The following is a 17629-nucleotide window of genomic DNA, read 5'->3' as shown; positions in this document are numbered from 1 at the left end:
TTACATTTTTAGAACTTTAAAAATGTAACTTTTTGACTAGATGTGTAGCATTATTTGTGATATGCTAGTGGGAATGCTCAAAGCTGAATTTGGCCGCTGAAGATGCTGAAACTGAAAGCTAAAAACACCAAAGCTGATAGCTGAAAACGCTGAAGCTGATAGCTAGCTAAAATATAAGCTAAATGCCAAATTAGCCTAAAAAAACCTTAGCCTGAACTACTAGCATGTAGCTGAAAAACAGCTAAACTTTAAAATAGCCGAAACAGCTAGCTTGTAGCTGACACAATAGCTAAACTTAAAAATAGCCTAAAAAAGGCTAAATTATCCGAAACAGCTAGCATGTAGCTTAAATGTTAGCTAAACTCCAAAACAGCCTTATAGAAAAAGCTTAAATTAGCCAAAACAGCTAGCATGTAGCTTAAATATTAGCTAAATTCCAAAATAGCCTAGAAAATCTTATTAAATGCCAAAATAGTCTAAAAGCTAGTAGAATGCCCATTTTTAAAACTTTAAAACTGTAAATTTTTGACATAATCATGAATAATAAAAAGGCAGGAATATTATTCCAGAATAAATCAACTTAAACATTAAATAACTTTCAATATTTTACTCTCATAAAAAATTGTCAAAAATTAAACAAGTTAGAAATGAGCGGAAGATAACATCAAGCCGTTAATAACAATAAAATAAAATGATCTGGAGGGCCGGATCTGGCCCCCGGGCCTTGACTTTGACACATGTGATCTATATTTACAAAGCAATTTATGAGCTCGTGGTCAACGTTTGTTCAGAAAAAATGTCAATCCTTCTATCTTGTTTTTCTTCCTCCATCATTTATTATCGGCGCTCCTTGAACTTTGACCTCTACACGTCCACGCCGACCACGCGGCGGCGAGGCCCGTCCTGCGTTATGCAGCAAAACACAAACCAATCTGTCTCCGTAACCGACTCCGACAGCCGTCCCAAACCAATCAGTCACCACTGAGTGTTGATCGATTGACTGTCAATACGTCTGGAGCATCAGACGCATAATGAATGCAGCGGTGAGGCATTGCTGCTGTCTGTACTCTGACCCTGTGAGGCTCAGCGCTGATCCTTTTTTTGTTCTTGATCAATATCAACAGAGCTCATGTGCTTCCAGAGCCAACGTTTAACAGAAAACTCAACAGATATGGATTAAACAGGGATCATAATCACGGTGAATAGATAAAGTCTTATACCAACACTGACCCTTTGACCTCACAGTCACAGCACACACACGGTTTACCGTATTATTTAGAGTTTAAGTCATAGTTTCTGTATAGTTTGTGTTCAGCTTACATGTGATTTAAAAAAGAAATAAATATCAACAACCACTAGAGGGTGCTGTAGGTGTGTGTGTCAGTATTTACTGACAGCAGCATAGAAGAAGAGCTCAATCTTATTTTGGGCTTGATTCAAGCAACACAAAGAATGAAGAATTCATCAGATTTATTATTACCAGTGTTATAAATAGTTTAGTTGAATTGTTCTTTATGCTATCTAAATAAAATACTAGATTCCTCCTATATTTCATGAACTTAAATGAGCATCATCATGTTATGGTAGTGAAGTGTGCATAAATTCGGTCTTTGGTTATCTAAGATTTGTCTTTCACGATGAAATATCCATTCTTGGTCTTGTATTTTGTTAAAGGGGCCATACCATGAAAAATAAACTTTTTGATCTTTTAAGTGTATTTTACTGTTTATTCCTCTCTGTAAAAAATCTTAAATTAGTATTTTGATTTGTTCACGCATTTCTGAGGAATCCTGTAAAAGCAGCCCCTCCCATACCCATGAAAATAAGCGGGTCCTCACATGCTGATGTCACAATGTGAGACCGCCCCTTTCAGGAAGAGTCTGCTCCGCCTCCAGGCTAACACAAACACTTTATCCTCAAAGCTAGCAGTGATTAGCTAGCTTCGCGAGCCCCCCACCACAGTCATGCAGACGGCAGCTGTCTGCGTTGTGAGTCAGTTTAGCGATGACCAAGACACGCTAATGCGGTTTAGTTTTCAAACTTCGAGAAGAAACTTCTGATGAGGAATCTGATGACATGTTGGGACGGATCCTGAACGTATCTGAGGAAATGGCACAAGCAGACAGAGGATATTGGGAAGACAGCAGGAGAAAGGGAGCAGACTATTTCTCTGTGAGAAAAGGGGGCAGACTATTTCCTGGTGGAGAAAAAGAGTAGAATATTTTTCTGTGGTAAAGGGAGCACAATATTTCCTGGAAGAGAAAGGAAGAAGACTACTTCCTGGTGGAGAAAGAGAATAGACTATTTCCTGGTGGAAAAGGGGAGAAGTCTATTTCCTGGTAGAGAAAGGGAGCAGACTATATCCTGGTGGAGAAAGGGAGCAGAGTATTTCCTGGTGGAAAGGGGGAGCAGATTAGTTCCTGGTGGAGAGAGGATACGTCTATTTCTTGGTGGAAGGGAGCAGACTATTTCTTGGTAAAAACCAGATGAGACTATTTTGGGGGGTAAGAAGGGAGGATACTATTTACAAGGGGGAAAGGGGAACATATTATTTCTTTGTGGAGAAAGGGAGCAATCTAAGTCTAAACAGCTTAATCTCTTACCAAACAGATTCAGGTCATTATTCCCTTTCTTTAACCACTTTGATCCAATAATCTTTCATTCCAATGATCTTTACATAGTAACCTCTGCCGGCTTTAACCTTCTTTTCACTCTGTAGCATCAGTAGATGTTCATGTTTGACATTTCTGTGCGCCAGTACGCTTTCTTTCAGTTTGATTTTGGAGATTAGATTCTGTTTCTGCACCAGTGAGATGGGAATAATGCAGAGAAGAACCCACAGATCTCTGTGCAGAACCTGTTGACCCCTTTATCCCAGTGAGGCAGTCATCCACAGACCTCACACCTGGAATCAGTTCAGGCTCAGTTTCTGCTGAGCTCTATTATAGTTTGATTCTGAAAGCTGGTGATCCTTCAGAGAGGTTTGGAGACATAACAGCTCAAAACAGTTAAAATCAGAGTTTAATTTGAGTCTTGGTTCGCGAGAGAAGCTCAAAAACTGCTTTTACTAGTTTAATGAATCCATTTTCTGTATTGTTGGTGAAACACTACATAAAATAAATGTCTAGTTGGGTAAAAGGACCCTTTTCAAGAAATAATTTTTTTTTCTGTCTTGCAAGATAATTGATCTAGTCAAGAAAGTTTTCAGCTGCACGGTGGCGCAGTGCTTAGCCCTTTAAGCCTTTAACACCTGAGGCGTCGCCGGTGATGCTTAAGCAGAAAATCTTTAACATATTGTTACTTTTCAACGTCACAATAGATTGTGAAGGAACCTCATAGGTTAATTGGTGACTCTAAGGTGTCCCTCTGTGTGCACGTGAGAGCGTGTGGAGTGACTGTGTGCCCTGTGACAGACGGGCGACCTGGCCGGGATGTACCTCGCCTTCGCTCAACAGGCTCCGGCGACCCGTGACCCCAAAACGGATTCAGCAGGTTAAGGAAATAAATGGATGGACGAAGAAAGTTTTTCAACAGCAAAATAATCTTAGTTTGAGAAACACGTCTTGGATATATATCTTACAGTGATAATGCTTGGTAAAAACGTTTTTCTTCACTCAGTGGTTGAATTGTTTTGCTTATTTAAAGAATATCTATAAGTTTTTTTGACTTATTTCTAAGGGACCTGTTTTTGCTGTGTATATTTGAATATGAAAAGTACTAAAACACCTTTTAAAGGATTATAAAAGTAAAACTAGAAAAGTTGCATTACCTGCAATAATGCTAGTCTGAATGTTTTTTGCTGAAAGTAGTCACTGAAGATACTGAAGCTTTTTGCTGAAAATGGTGACACAATTTACTTTAATTGCTGAAGGGATTTACTGAAAATGAAAAAGGTATTTGCAAAATGTTAAATTTGCTGAAATTTCATTAAAGAGCTTTGAAAGAGTGCTGAAGTTGACCTAAACTTTTGAAAACTTTGTAGTAAAATTGTTTAAAAATCCTTCATCTATGCCAATTTTGCGAAAAATATTTAATGTGTTGCTTAAATATGAACCAAACTCCAAATTAGCCCAAAAAACCTTAGCAGATGCCAAATTAGCAACAAAAAAACTAGCTTCTTGTTTAAATAGGCTACTAGCTAAACTTCAAAACAGCATAAACGTCCTCAGTAAACCGAATTAGTCAAAAATGTTAGCTCATTGCTAAAATAGAAGCTAAACTCCAAATTAGCATTAAAACCCCAGTAGATGCCAAATTAGCCAACAAGCTAACACGTTGCTTAAATAAACTACTAGCTGAACTTCAAAATAGCGTAAATGTACTCAGCAAGCCAAATTAGTCAAAAATGTTAGCCTGTTGCTAAAATAGAAGCTAAACCTAAATTAGCATAAATACTTCAGTAGATGCCAAATTAACCAAAAACGTTAGCCTGTTGCTAATATATTAGCTAAACTCCAAATTAGCATAAAAAAACCTCCGTAGATAACAAATTACCCAAATGAGCTAGCATGTTAGCATAATGTTGATATAACAGCTCAATGACAATTTCTTTTTTTAGAATTACTATAAAATATTAAAACAGCCCATGAAAATATACATATATATATATATATATATATTTATAAAGGCATGTTGCTAATCTACTTAAAAGTACTGAATTTGAAAAATTGTTTATGCATCAAACTTTTGTCTCAATCTTTTGCATTTTTCCCCAGTAAACTATATTCCAATGTTGCAAACATTGTCTTTTTATGATTCCGTACATCCATTTCTTTCTGGTAAAACCTGTGACAGGAGCTGTCCGTGGTGCTGAGGAGCTTCACTCTCTCCCTGCAGCCCACCTACACCTCCTATTTCCACTGCAGAAGGTTTTACAGAAGCCAGCGATCCACTTTGTCACCTCCTCTGCTCTTTCTCCGTGTGAAACGCTCATGAAATTTCCATTTTCAATTCAAATGTGCTCGCACGTCCTCGCCTAAGAGCGCCCGCCGCAAAACGTAGGTGGTCATCTCATTTGTGTAATTGCATTAAAGCACGTCGGCCTCATTGGTCGAGTGAAAACATAATGCCTCCATTTGCAGACGGCGAGCTTTCTGATGTGTGAAGTAATAAGGTAAAAGAGTTGCTGGCTTGAAATCAAAAGTGATTTCACCTGATGGAGAAGAAGCAAAAAGAAAAAAAAAGATGTGAGAAAGCAAGATGGGGAGCACTGATGTCAAACGGTTTGGAAGATACCAAAATCCTGCGTGAAGGAGGTGAAAGAGCGCGATAGAAAAAGGTTAAGTGAATCCCAGCACTGATGCAGAATCACAGACAAAGGAGTGACAACACAAGTTCACAGGTCCCCAAGTGTTCACTTATGAACAAAATAAGATCAGACAAGCATCTATGATCTTCTCAGTGGATTTAAAGCTGATGGAAACGTCATTTCATGACCTTAAACTGCAGTTCGTGCTTTAAAAACCATTATTTCTGAATTCAAATAAGCAAACAACAGAACTCCTCCACCCAAAAGTCGTTTTATTTTTTAAGTTCCCAACACTGAGAGCTTTTTCTTTGACTCTTCTCCTAGTGTCGGCCATCCTTTCAGTGATTTAAAGAATCATTCTAAAATGTGCCTCAGTCCTGATGAGAGCATCATTAAGATGATCATAACGGTTACTTCTCTCCAGAACCGCATTAGGAACTGATTCTTTTTGGTTTTTCTACGCTGTGTGCTCATTTACTGTGTAAATTCAGGGAAGGATTTTCTAAATCTTCAGATAAACGAATGTTCCAGGATAATAACTAGAGGTGGAGCCGGTTTGGTTGATATGACAGACACATTGTGTATTTAGTAGTGTAAGAACCAAATTCTCTGAAAAGAATGTTAGTTACGTGAAAAATCCAAAATGGCGGCCATTTGTAAAGATGGCGGCTATACACTCAATTGTTACAGAAACATTCAAAATCTATTTATTTAAAAAATATGGGCTGTTAATGATAAAATGCAGCCTTTAAGCGTGAGGGTTACCTACTATTATATGCATGTAAATTATATATTTTTTAGGGCTGTGTTGATAAAATCGATTCATCAATTTGAATTCATGGAATCATGAGACCTTCAACCACAACACTGAAGCTGTAGTCTGTCCTGAGGCTGGACAGACTACAGCTTCATGCCAGAGAAGCTGCTTTGAACTGTAAACAAAACAACAAAACTACAATCCCAGCATCTGCTTGAACCTGGATGAGTGCCACCCATTACCCGATCAGAGCAGACCGCTGGTGTTTTACACCGTTTCTTCTATTAAACATGACACGTTGTCTCCGTTATCTAATCACTTTTCTCTATTTGGGCCTGATTATCCCAGACAACAATCACCCTGAGCGCAATCTATACCAACACGAAGGCTATTAACTCCGACAGAGCAACGCTCCCCACAGCTGACTGTAAATAAACCAATTAATCCTGGGAAAGAGAAAGAGCCACGGCTGAAAGAAACCACTGGAGGTTATGTGGTAAAGCAGAGCGAGGAGCACTTTTCAACGATGAGAGGGAGGGATTTATGGGAAGGAGGGTCATGTCAGGTCACACCAGAACTAAAATGATTGATTTTTCATCTAAGAAAGAGGTGAAAGTAAATACATTTCTCCCAAAAGTGTGACGTATACTCCAGTATGGCTTATACTTCTTGACGTTTTTTTTGGCTGCTGCGACTTATGTTTACGCCTCTAACCCTCATCAGCGTCTGGACTCTGGAGTTCATACACATTATAGACTGTCACTGGTCCAACGGACGAGAGGAATGAGGTTCAGATGCAGAAATTGCAGAAGCTGAAGTCATTTATTAAAGAATTTTAAGCTATTTAACATTCCAAAGAACAAAAAATAAACCCTGATTCCTGACCATTGACTGTACATGAGAACTGGACTGAGTGAGTATGATATCATCCATAGAAAACAAACCTAATGGCAGACCATTGACTGTACATGAGAACTGGACTGAGTGAGTATGATATCATCCATAGAAAACAAACCTAATGCCAGACCATTGACTGTACATGAGAACTGGACTGAGTGTGATCTCATCCATTGAAAAAAAACTTGATACCTAACCACAGACTGTACATGAGAACTGGACTGATTGATTGAGACATCATCCATGGAAAAACAAACCTAGTGGCAGACCATTGACTGTACATGATAACTGGACTGAGTGAGTTTGAGATCATCCTTAGAAGAAAACCTGCTGCCTGACCACTGACAGTATATGATAACTGGACTGAGTGAGTTTGAGATCATCCTTAGAAGAAAACCTGCTGCCTGACCACTGACAGTATATGATAACTGGACTGAGTGAGTTTGAGATCATCGATAGTAAAAAAAACCTGATGCCAGACCATTGACTGTACATGAGAACTGGACTTTGTGAGTGTGACATCATCCATAGAAAATCAATTCAGTTGACAATTTTTTCTTTTTTTTTTTTTTTGGCGGTACGGCCATTGTCATGCTGAAACCAGATGTTGTCAGTAAGCAGAGATCGGTCCGAGTCAACATTTCTATGGTAACCACTCAACCACGAGTTTTGGAGAATCTGTCAAACAAAAGTTTGGAATGTTGGACGTAGGACCACCACATGACTTTGTAGGAGGCATCTGATTGGCTGATTTATAATGTAATAAAAAGAATATCATGACCAGCAGGTACTTCCTGTGTGGAACACCAGGGGGTCCCTCAGTCCAGTTCTCATATACAGTCAATGTGCCAAACCTGCGAACAGAATCAGATTCCTCAACTTAATGAGAAGTTATTACTTTTTCTTTCACTCAAAGTGCTTCCGTGAACACATCACTGAGTCCTTTCCACCGAACCGCCGCCCCGCCTCACCACTGAGGAACATGGACTCTGCTTTTAATGCCGGTCAGGTTCAGAGAGGCGGGATGTCAGACAGATTCTAATGAATCTCTTCAGATGGTGGGATTCCCTCTTTACTTCCATCCAGAAAACGGAATTCCTCTGCAGCTTTGATTCATGTCAAAAGCTCTGAAAAGATCTGAACCAAAGTCAGAAACAAATTCTCATCTCTGCATCCGCGGCTTTTGAGGGCGGAGTCTGTCTGTCAGCAGGGACTCGGACTAAAACAACTTGATACACCAGTCGGTTTGATGCAGCAATTATACATTTAATTAATACAAAATAATATAAAACAAGACTCTTAACACAAAAGATGGGATGGAAATGATGTCATTATTATGAATTTGCTTGGGAATGTGTGGAAATACACAAAAGTAAAGAATAAAAGAATCGAAAGACCAAAATAAGAGATAGAAAAGAGAGAGACAGACGCGGACTGGTCCTTGGAAAGCGTTCAATACCGGTACCCAAACCCGGTACTGGATACAGTATCAGACGCTGTACCGGACACAAACCAGTACCAGGTTAGGGTTTGGATAATGGTTCTGGGTTAGGGTATTGGTGTGCTCCGCATACCGGTACTGGACAAGTTTTGGTTTGCGGCCCAGAGGTTTGTGACCCGTGATTTACTGGGAACAGCCAGCACCTCAAAACGTCAAAAAGTGGCGTGGAGGGATCCTTAACCACAAACACCAATGTGTGACGAGCTGGGCATGAGAATGTGTTGAAGAAACAGAACTGACAAGATACTAATAAAATTAGTCATGGGAGAAAGTTTGATTGTTGTAGTTTTAGAATCTTCAGAACTTTTGAACGTTTTAGATCATAAGTGATTCATATCTCACTTAACTCTTGTGCTATCCTCGACCTCACACCTCGTTGACGTTAAGCGTGAGGTCATCTGGATCCACAAGATCGAGGGTTAAAAGCTCCTAAAAACAAATGATGACTGTTTTCTAAAGTCATTGTTGATGTATGATGATGAGTTTTATAACCAGCTCCTATCTATCAAAACATGTATTAGTTTGGGTTTTGAGACATTGGTTTCTTTGATGAAAGCCCTTCTTTCTTGCACTTTGTTGACAGAGCCTTGGCAAAGGTCTCTCTGTCACAGAACGTAGAGCATTTCTCATTCAGAAGAAACAAAAACTCCATCTTTTTCTCCTGAAATACCTTCATACGTTGTTGTTTGAGTAAAGACACTTGCTGTACTTGGTTCCGTATATGTTATATATGTTTGTGTCTTTTAAGATCAGGAGTATATGCATAGTCAATGATGATGTTAAGTATATCAGTAGTGATAATGATTGATTGATGGATGGATGGGTGGGTGGATTGATTGATTGTTTGATGGATGGATGGATGGATGGATGGATGGATTGATTGATTGATTGATTGATTGATTGATTGATTGATTAATGGATGGGTGGGTGGATTGATTGATTGTTTGATGGATGGATGGATGGATGGATGGATTGATTGATTGATTGATTGATTGATTAATTGACTGGTTGGTTGATTGATTGGTTTATTGATTAACTGGTTGGTTGATTGATTGGTTGGTTGGTTGATTGATTGGTTGGTTGATTAACTGGTTGGTTGGTTAGTTGGTTGATTGAATGATTAATGGATGGATGGATGGATGGATGGATGGGTGGGTAGGTGGATTGATTGATTGATTGATTGATTGATTGGTTGGTTGGTTGGTTGGTTGGTTGGTTGATTGATTGATTGATTGATTGATTGATTGATTGATTGATTGATTGATTGATTGATTGATTGATTGATTGATTGATTGACCCACCGATCGACCGACCGGTTGGTTGATAAATTGACTGCTTGGTTGATTGATAGGTTTGATGATTGGTTGGTTGGTTGGTTGGTTGATTGGTTGATTGATAGGTTTGATGATTGGTTGGTTGGTTGGTTGGTTGGTTGATTGGTTGATTGACTGGTTGCTTGATAGGTTGTTTGGTTGAGTAAATTGATTGATTTATTAGCTGATTGTTTGGTTGGTTGGTTTGTCAATTGGTTGAATGATTGGTTGGTTTATTGATTGATTAATTAGTTGGTTCCTTTGTTGGTTGGTTGATTTGTTGCATGGTTGTGTGGTTGGATGTTGAAATCCTTGTCTAGGAAACAAATGTTCCATTCACAAAAACAATAAACTACAACTAAGAACATTCTACACTAAGACCCCTCAGAGTAACTGAACTGATAGTCGTTGTATTAGTGAGAACGACATCTAGTTATCAAATTTGGGTTGGTCGGCAGAAAAGTAACCTGAAAACTCCTCAGCTGTTAGACCTGAAAGAGCTTCTCGGCTGAACATCTTCTGTCAACCTTTCAAATCAGCTGATCTGAAGACCAGAGTCCTGCAGTCACAAGGAGAAAAAGGACGAGAGGCTTTAGAAAATGAAAGACGAATCTGGCTCCAACTGGAGTTTGAAAATGTGAGTTTCTTTGTGTGAACCATGGCAGATTTTCTTCTAAAAAAACATTACTACAGCGTTAATCCAGAACCACTCCAAGAAAAACTTTTTACCTTGAACTTTTAACTGTAAAGGCTCTCCTACCTGAGCCACAAACTTTAACAAATGAATAATAAATGAAATATTCATATTTAACTGTGTTTGCTTTACAGGAATTGATAATTCTCTCTTAAGCAGCTGCAGCTGCAGTCTGAGCTGGTGTAGGTTGAGAAAGAGCAGCTAAATAAACCATTTCACGTGAACACCAGCGTCTCAAGACAGTCTTACATCCTTCAATCAGCACATCGACTTTTCCAGATTGTCTCAATTTCCTTAAATTGAAGAAAAACTCATTTTCTCCAGATGGCACAAATAGGTTTTATGAAAATTAAATTAAAAACATATTTATATGTATATTTAAAAAAAAATGAAACCTAATTTTTAGACCTTGAGATCTAAATCTTTTTTAGGTTATTTGTATTGAATCTTGCTATCAAGAACTCAAACTCGTTTAAGAATTTGTTGCCACGGTAACGGGAAGAAAACTTGCGGCTTTTGGAGTGGAGGAAGCTGAAATGTCTCTTCTTGTCTGATGCCATATGAGTGAAGTTAATTTTTTTTATGAAATTGTTTTGGAAATTGTTAGAGTATTTGCCCTGGTTGATCAATACAGAACATGAGATGGATATTGATATCATAAATGATTAACACCAGTACTTTTGAAAAGCGTGGCTCACTGGGTGCATCATAACAGGATTTGTGGCCAAACAATTTTTTTCAGATAAGTAGGACATTTCCCAAACAATATTGCTATAAAATAGATATGGAAAAATTTTCCGGATAGATCAGTGAATTAAAAATGATGCTACGCACGTCACTGCCAAATCCAAGTCCCTGATTGGTCAAAGTTCAACTAACTTACAATGGGCGTTCAACGGCTACACGTTCTGTTCATGGATCTGAAATGGTCATAGAAACTATGCGTGAATGCAAGAGTTTTGAACTCACCTTTACATAGACTTTCATTGTTGAACACACATTGTCGAGGCCGTAGAAGCATGTGTTAGGGCCGGAAATACGGACCTCCAGGACTGGGGTGGAAGCCCAAGTAGGGTCCAGACAGGACCGTAGGAGAGCCGTCTCAGATACCTCCTTTCTATGCTCCTGAAACGATAAAGAAGAGGATTTTAGCCCCACTTTGTCAAAGTGCCATTTGCCGTGTTGGAGGCATGTCTGTTTAATTCTGCAAGTTGCTCGAAAAAGGCTCAGTGAAGCCCCACTCCGCCGAGAGGCAGAACCGCTCCGAGCTGACAATGTGAAGCATAAAAGAAAAATGATCCGCTAATGTAGAGCCTGTTAACCTCCTGTCTAACTCTAGAGTCAGCTTCCAATTCTGCCACTTAATGCTCACTGTTCAGTATCTCCGCTCCAAACCGGAGCTCAAGTCTATAAATTTCCCTACTGGCAAGGAAAGCATTCCTCCGTTTGAGCCGCAGGATTCACAGCTAAAAACTGACAGTCTTCAATTCACGACATTCACTCCAGCCGTTCGCTTCAAAATGACAATAAAAACAGGAAGACGTTGATTTAATGTGCCTTTATTTTCTGTTTAGCTTACTCACTAATGCTTAAGCAGCAATTGGCAAATTGCATGTAGAAGTGCCTCCTACGTCGCAAGTAGTCTGAGCGGGCCGTGAGCCAGAACGCCGCGATTCATGGCGGTAAGAGCACTTCACGCTGGCGGATAGTCTCTTGAAGAGCACAAAGTCGCTGTGGCGTCGCTATCAGGAGCACAATGGGAGCCGCTGCTTGCAGACGTCTCCTGAAAGTCCTTCATGCATTTATTTATTTTCTGCTTGTACAGAAAAATAAAGGAGATTTCAGCCGTAGAGTGGGATTGAAATGATGGGACACTGACCTCATATTGTAAAGGTTATTTAGGCTGTTAGAGATATAAAATCAATTAAGAAAGATCTGACTAATGGGGTTTTCTGCCCAAAAAAAACTACCAACGAGAAATGCCCCTCCCCCAAAAACGATGACATCACGCTGGGAGAAACTTTTAACAAAATGAATCTCTTACGAAGCTCAAAATCAACATTTTAGAATCCAAACATGCATTTCATGGATATCCACAGGAAGTTTAAAGATTATTATGGGATGGCGACAGGACCTACGGTTTGGCAGCCATTTTGTGTCAAAGTGGGAAATTTAGCAATTTCCACATAATGGGGGGAAAAGGAAACTTTTGTTCAAGTGATCTTCATGACATTTCAAACACGTGCCACAGGGTTACAACCATAGATTGTTAAGAAGAAATGGACATAGCAACTGTTGAGGTCTCCCATAGGAAATACATGACCTTCAGTCCTCACAAAGTCAGGAACACAAGAGGGGAGGGGTTGCTCAGTCCATTGATATCCATGGCAACGTCACAATTAGGTTTTTGTTGACCTTTGACCTGGACAGAAGACCACCATCTTGAATTTTCGATAAAAGTCACTTTTAAGCTATGTTTGCCATTTTCTAGTGCTGTACAAATCTACTAATTCCAAAACTGATTGCACTAGAAATCTCCCAGAAGTCTTTGCGGAAAGCTAGCGTGCATTAATGCTCACTAGATTAGCAAATATAGACCACAATGCATTGCGGTTGAACAATTTCGAACAAAAAAACATGTTTAAATATAATATTTGAATAAACCATCCACATTTTCACCATCAGAACACAATGGCTTTATAAATAAACGTTGTGAAATGTTCGTATTGGTTCAATTCTGACTTTGTGAAATCGGTGATGTCATATGTGAGAAAGGAAAATAGTGAGCATATAGTATTATAGTACATAGTATATAGTTTTTTAGTTGTCAGGGGTTAGGGAGGAATTGAAACCTCTTCTATGGATTTCAAGCATCCTTGTTCTACTAAAATTTGGATTTAGAAGTCGTAGATTTTTTATGGGTTTAGTGTGGCAACTTTGCAAAAGTGGCGTTCCCCTGATTCTCATTTTTTTTACCAGAACATTGATTGATTGATTGATTGATTGATTTGAAGCATAAATATTGTAAAGTGTAAACCGTGAATCCCAGGCTTAAACTGAACAAAGAAATGTAACATAAAACATAATATGTTTGTGGGCGTGGTTAATAAAACACCTCTGTTGCCAAGGAAAACCAAAAATGTACTTTTGACAATTCTTCTCAAAATGACATAGACCTGTTCGTCAGCCACAGGTGACCACAAAATACAATGGTTGCTATGGAAATAAAATTTTAAAAAAGCTGCCATTTTGAAAAAAGTGTTTTCCTGGTGGTAGAGGCAGAAGGGGAGAGGGAGCAGCGGCTCAGCCAGTGTGAGCGGGTCAGTGGATTTATGGTTTTAGTTTTGATTGTTTCTGAATCAGCACATCGATCAATAATCAATAGTTTCATAGGGCGTGAGCTGTCCTTAGTTCACAGGGAAAAGTTTGGTGCATCAAATCCTTCAGTCAGCCCATGTGTGGGGTACCTGGTGCCATGGCAACAGCTGGATCTCACCGAGTAATCGTTAGTGGAAGAAAGGATATTTTGGAGAGTTTCCAAATTTAAAGTATGTGCTGGAGGAATTCCTCGTCTTCCCCCACATGAGCCACAAGCTTTTACTTTATGGTTGTTGTCATCAAGCTGAAGTCATGGTCCTCGTTCATGAATCTTAAAGTTAAGTCATGGTATCTGGACCCTTCTGTTCTTGACACTTACATCAGCTTAGATTGATGCAGATACGTGGATGAGATATCAAGTTATAATGTTTGCACAACACATCTTGTCTGACAGCAGTCATGGAATCACGACAACTGTCCCAAACCCACCCTAACCACTGCTGGCTCGGATTCTCAGAGAGTGTGAGAAATGGGACTCAGCCGTGTGAGAGGCTGGTGAAATATGGAACGGAATTGTAATTGAATGGAGGCAAAGAATGTGAATCCGATTACAGGGAATAAATCCCAGGAGAATAGGAGGATTTTGAGGCAAAGTTTTCCACATCCATTTACACAGATTCGGTGAGATTCTGCAAAAACATGCTAATGCACGAAAAAATCTCACTTTTGCTGTTTGTTTTACACCCTCGCAGTCCAGTTGAAGACAAGAACAAGCTTATCTAAATCGTAACCTGCATATGTCCCAACCTTAGCTGCAGCTGTTCATGAATGAAATTACAATCTAAGAACATCTCTTCTTTGTGGCTTCTCTGCTCTGTTCCTTTGGTGTTGCAGTCTAAAACTATTAAATCTTATTAATTAATTATTGGGAAGATGTGGTGCACTTCAAATGTCTATTTCAGATACAACATACACATGGATTAATGTCACAAAATTGTTAACTAGCTTCCATGTTGTAGTCCACTGCAGTGCAGAAGATTAGATGGACAAAAATTTATATCACGATATAAAATATTTTATATCAAGATAACGATATATATCACGATATACAACAATAAAGTATATTTTCAGTTTTTCTCTGAAAAAGTCATAGCTTACTTTTCTTACTATTTAAGTAACAGATAACTGAATAGTAACAAATGAGAAACAAACATTTTAGTGCAACAAAAAAAATCAAATGAGAACAGATGTGGCTGAAACACAGCAGCCTTCACATTTGTTTCAGTATTCAGAGGTATTTAAACTGAATTTGTAAAAAAAAAACTACTTTTTATGAAAAACATTTTATAAAGTGCACAACAGTTTATTTTTTCTGAGTGGAAAAACAAAGTTTTGCATAAAAAATCTGCTAGAATTTAGTCAATTGTGTCAACTGTTGAAGAGTTACCATAACCAAAATAATATACACTGGAGCTAAAGCTCTAATGTTAAAGCTATTTTTATCTCTTGTTTTTGTAATCTCATATGTTCATTTTTGTGGACTTTCCTTGAGTGATAGAAGGTTTGTTGTGTTATCAGTATAGCATAGCATAGCATAGCTTAGCATAGCATAGTATAGTATAGCATAGTATAGTATAGTATAGCATAGCATAGTATAGTATAGTATAGTATAGTATAGTATAGCATAGTGTAGTATAGTATAGCATAGTGTAGTATAGTATAGCATAGTATATCATAGCATAGCATATTATAGTATAGTATAAGTATAGTATAGTACAGTATAGTATGGTAGGATAGAGCATGGAATAGTATAGTATGATAGAGTATGGTAGGGTATAGTGGGACACAAGATAATATAGTATAGTACAGTACAGTGTAGTACAGTATAGTATAGTACAATATGGTGGAGTAGAGAAGGGCACAAGATACTATAGTACAGTATAATTTAGTATAGTATAGTAGAATATGGTAGGGTAGAGCATGGGATAGCATAGTATAATATAGTATGGTAGGGTAGAGTAGGGCACGGGATAGTATAGTACAGTATAGTATAGTGCAGTACAATATAGTACAGTAAAGTATAGTAGAATATGTTAGGGTAGGGCACGGTATAGTACAGTGTAGTGAAGTATAGTATAGTATCAAAGGGAAAAAGTAACAACAAAGTACTATACACATTAGCTTGCTCGTGGTCATATACAACTGCAGCTTTAGCTAACATAACTTGTGCCTCAGCCTTCATAATCATTGGGTTTTTTTTATTTTTGATTTTCTATACTTGAAAACAAATAGCATTATTTTTAAAGACAGCAGTACAGCAGAGGGCAGTATGTCCACTTTGGGTTTGGTACTGGAGAGAAGAGACTCTTGTATCTGCTTTCATCACCACACAACTTTTAGTAATGAAATAGTCATGCCATCTGAAAAACCATGATATACTTGTCCATCTTTCTCATGAACTACTGCGCTGCTTACAGTTTTCGTTGATGTTTTGGCCTTGGCTAAGTCATTTCTATGGAATAGTAGATAATTGATGTTATAAGTGGGAGTACTTGAACAGAATTCCCTGTTGCAGCAGAGGGATGCCAGAGATCCCGCTCAGGCCCGTCTCCTCAAACAAAGATCTCTGAACCATGTCTGAGCGCGGACGCTCAAACAGACGGGACTTTGGGGCTCAGATGTTCATGTTGGCTTATCACTGTGTTGGTAGTCTGACCTACAAGACATATAGACGACAAGAAGGTGAAGACGTCAAAGCAGGTATGGTTTCACAGCTCAGTGCTTACTAGACTAAAGCAGGCTCAGATAGAGAATCAGAAGTGACAAACATCGTAGACCCGTGTTCCCCGACCTTTTTCAGGCCACAGATCGGTTTATGTCAGTCAATAGTTTGACAGATCATCCTGTACGAGGTTAAGTGTACATCCTTTTTTTCAAACTCCAGTTTCCTAGCTTCTGAGGGGGATAAAGTTTATCTTCATCTGTTAAATATAGCAGTGGTTACACTAGATCCCATGTAGGAACCATTAATATAAGATATGGGTTTCAAAGAGGAAGACACAAAGTCAGAAACCTTTATTAGCAGCACCCTTGTAACATTAGACAGCCTGTTGCTGAGTATGCTGCATTATTATTGTGGTTTATGGGAACAATTGTCACAATAAATCCATATTTGGAGTAAACACTCCTAGTTTTTCTCTGATAAATGCAGCTTCTTTTATTTTGAAGTCAAAGGCTCATTTCTGTTTCCTCTCTGGATCTTTTCTGACAAATACGTTTGTTTTTGTTAATATTTCTAGCTTGGGAATTTCAATTTAACAATTAGGAAATAGTGAAAGAATTATCAAAACATGATGGAGAGATTTTAAATGCATCTAGAATGAGTCGGATGTGGTGGAGAGAATCCAGTAGTTTTTCAAGATAAAATTTTATTCAGAATCATACTGTAAATTAATGTGTAATTGGTTGTTGATGTACTTTTTTGTTTGTTTGTTTGTTGTATGTATTGCACATCAAAGGGGCAGAAAATAAGTTTTCTTCATACTGCTCATTTTCATTTCCTCAGCAAAGGATGCCTTGTGTTGTTTTAATGTAATATGTTTATGTTTTTTTCCTGTGGAAATGAAGAAAAAAAATGACAAAATGAATGAAAAAAAAAGTAAAAAATCTAGATCATGTTTTCTTTATGGGTTCTTTAACTGCGGCCCGGTACCAACAGTACCACACCCCGAATATGGGGATTACTGCCTTATATGTTTGTACAAGTCATTCACAAACACAAACAATGGATGAAGGTTGATGCAAAATGGTGTTTCCCTTCTCATTGAGCCAATAGATTTTTTCTAAGTGATGTCATACTTTCATAGTTGATGTAAATCAATACAGCCAAAAGTGAAAATGA

General features: G+C 38.4%; 1 protein-coding gene across 3 annotated transcripts in view; it reads left to right on the top strand.

Moving 5' to 3' along the window:
- The window catches only part of sorcs2 (sortilin-related VPS10 domain containing receptor 2), a 310471-nt gene that overhangs the window by 142130 nt on the left and 150712 nt on the right, over positions 1 to 17629 (top strand). The window lies entirely within an intron of this gene.

Source organism: Oryzias melastigma, linkage group LG18 (assembly GCF_002922805.2).
Source record: "Oryzias melastigma strain HK-1 linkage group LG18, ASM292280v2, whole genome shotgun sequence".
In the NCBI taxonomy this organism is placed as follows: domain Eukaryota; kingdom Metazoa; phylum Chordata; class Actinopteri; order Beloniformes; family Adrianichthyidae; genus Oryzias; species Oryzias melastigma.
Note: the sequence above shows the minus strand (reverse complement) of the source record. Positions and strands in the feature narration are given on the sequence as shown.